The sequence below is a fragment of the Sitophilus oryzae genome, unplaced genomic scaffold, assembly GCF_002938485.1.
Source record: "Sitophilus oryzae breed Bouriz unplaced genomic scaffold, Soryzae_2.0 scaffold_1720_pilon_pilon, whole genome shotgun sequence".
Taxonomy (NCBI): Eukaryota; Metazoa; Arthropoda; class Insecta; order Coleoptera; family Curculionidae; genus Sitophilus; species Sitophilus oryzae.
The window spans coordinates 171,155-174,197 of NW_022146414.1; positions in this window are offsets into that span (position 1 = coordinate 171,155).

Here is a 3,043-nt window from a genome sequence, read left to right on the forward strand (position 1 = left end):
CCAATTACGGCAAATTCATTGTATTCACTTCCAACGACAGGTTTCTGCCTAATAGGTTTTTTTATAAACCACACTACCAGCTCTGCGAAATAGGACAAGAAGTTTTTCCAAGAAACGCTTATCAGGAAGATTCCTATTTGGATGTCGTTGAGCATGAGCCCTTGAGGCCAAGAAGCAATTTTCCTCACAAAATAATATCACTAGTAACATATCTATTCGTTCCGCCAGCAGATACGACTTTATTTTTCTTAATAAAATCATGAATACTTACTTATTAAACTATTGTAGGCAAATTTAAGTAAACTGTTATAAATTATAAATCATAAACTAATGTCGACTTTGAAAATAGTTACTAACTGTCATTAGAAAATTGTCATGGCGACACCAGCCATCTTGATGGCAATTTTATTTAAAAATCGCTTTTTATTCAAAATCTAAGATAGATAGGTATAGGAAACCCTAATATAGTTTGAAAGGGCATTTGAATCTACTTCGATTTATTTAAAAAAATACAGGGTGTTGCATTTTTGAAATAACGAAGTTTTTATATAAAATTTATCCTTAAAATAGATCAGCAACTTTTGATAACCCTGTATAAATTTAAGGAACCAATACCATTTTTCAGTAGAGTTTATTTCTCTACCTTTAAACTCAGCATAAGAATTAATTCTGAAAAGTAATGTACAGGGTGTTAATAGTCTATTCTATTGTAGCATGCAAATTTAAATATCTTTAAATATCTCAAAAACCAAAGATTTTAAATATATTTAACCCTTATAATAAATGTCTTTTTTTGGGCCCAAGAATACAAAAATGAAATAAAATACCGAGTGTTCCATAAGAAAAAATATAACTTTGGTATGGATCTTTGTTCTGAAACACCCTGTATATTTCAAAACAATTTTAAATTGTGCACATTGTTTGCCCACATATACCTACCCATAAAATATTTTGTTTCTACATCTTTCCGTTTTCGTATAATCAACCGAGGCGAATGAGGTGCACCACCCTGTATAAATCATTTACCTAACATTTTCTTCTGTTCATAAGTAGTTATTTTAACATTAAATCCTCAGACAGCATCAAAGTAGTGGCGTCCGTTTTGACAAACTCGACACACAGGACACCATGAACGCGCATCTAATGTAACCACTAAAATAAAATAGTCGTGCGAGTAAATTCCGTCAGAGCTCGCACGTTTAAAACAACGCACGGACCCGCTTCCAATTTAAACGCGGGCTAACGCTAAAGAAATACAATCTGACATTGACAAAATTATAAGATGACAACTTAAGATACGTTGGCATTTGCCTGTTTTGTCATTCAGTTTTAATTTAAAAATAGAGGAAGTTTTTCGTAAATTACTTAAAATCGGCTTATCCGAAAATTTTCAAATTTGCCATGTGTATTCAGAATAGGCAGACCTTTAAAAAACTTATGTACGACTTCGCTGTAAAATTAAGAGGGAAGCTAAAATTGTTAAAAAAGGAGCCGTCGCGAAATAAAACTAATTCGTCGGATTCTCAACACAGACTAACTTTACTTTCAAAAACATCTTACAACTAAAAGACCATAAAAGAAACAATAAAAAACATATGGTCCAACTTTCCCTTAGAAGACAAGGGTTGAGGGTCACCCATAAATTCCATGCAACACAGTGGCGTGTACAATATTTTGGGCTACATTTCAACAAAAATCTCATCTCGTTCAAAATTTGACCCGGTATATAACATAGATAATAAGAATCACATTTTTCCTATGCATCTAAAAGTTTTAGACACAGTTAGATATTAATGTAATACGTTTATAGAAAATTTAATAATTTGATACTTCAGTGCTTCAGTGGATATTTGAAAACAAACAACACCTGCCATACGACGTCGATTACAGTATTCGTCTTTCTACTAAACAGCAGATGCTTCTTCATCAATTTTCCTCTACCCGCCCACCAATAGAGATGTTAATAAATAATAGCTCCTTATCAAATTCGCGATGTTCGCGCGTAAAATAATAATTGCCGGTTGCGATAAAACGGCCGATAACCAATAATTTATTTATACATAATTGAAACCTGAACTCATCCCGGAACAACGTTGGAATGTGTCTTCGGCATTGTATCATTTATTGCTTTATTGACAAAGCTTTTTTTAGATATTTCATACTGCAAGGATATATTGTTATAGGCGAGCATATTTTTTTATTTATTTAAACCAGTGATTTCCAAAGTGGTACAGGTTGATCATTAGCACAGAATTAATCCATGTTGACGGGACAATGATGGGTGACAGACATATCAGAGATATTCTTTATCTTCACGTAAAGCCGCGGCGAGCAGCTATTGGGGATACTTTTATGGTTGTTATAGACGATAACGCCAGACCTCATCGCACGAGAGCTGTAAATGAGTAGAATGTAGAATGACTGGAAAGGGGATTAATCACCGCGACATTAATGATCTTTTGTGTTCCCCTTTCTTGAGTTATAACTCATCACACAGTCTATAACTCATCATACATGGGAATCTTCCTGTTGTAGAGGAGACAGGATATTTCCCATTCTCCTCTGAGAACGACTGTTTTATTATCGAGGAGTAGACATCTATCTCCTACGCGGGTATATACCCTTCCACGGTTGGGGTTTAGCCCTCCGTGCCGTTCACAGTCAAAGAGCTTGTCTCCGGCTGAGGTACCCTTGTTCCGGATCTATAATAGAGGATATATCTCTCTTTCTTTATTGCCTCCTTGGATTTTAAGCCAATTCCTATTATATGTGATAACCTGACAATGGCCCTCCCCCCTCGAGTTGATGACTCGCCAACTCGATGTCCTTACATTGGGTTTCTGGCAAAGCTGGTGCTACACCGCAAGAGTTGGTCGGACCACTTCTACAAAGCCCCGCATGTAGAAGTAAAGGAGACGAGAATACAATGTGTACCTGATACCCTAAGGTTGAGACCAATAGTAGCTAGGGATTCTATCTAGGTTATATTCTCTTGGTCCGGGCGGATAAGCCAAGGCCCTCCAACACTCTCTGCCTGTGATAG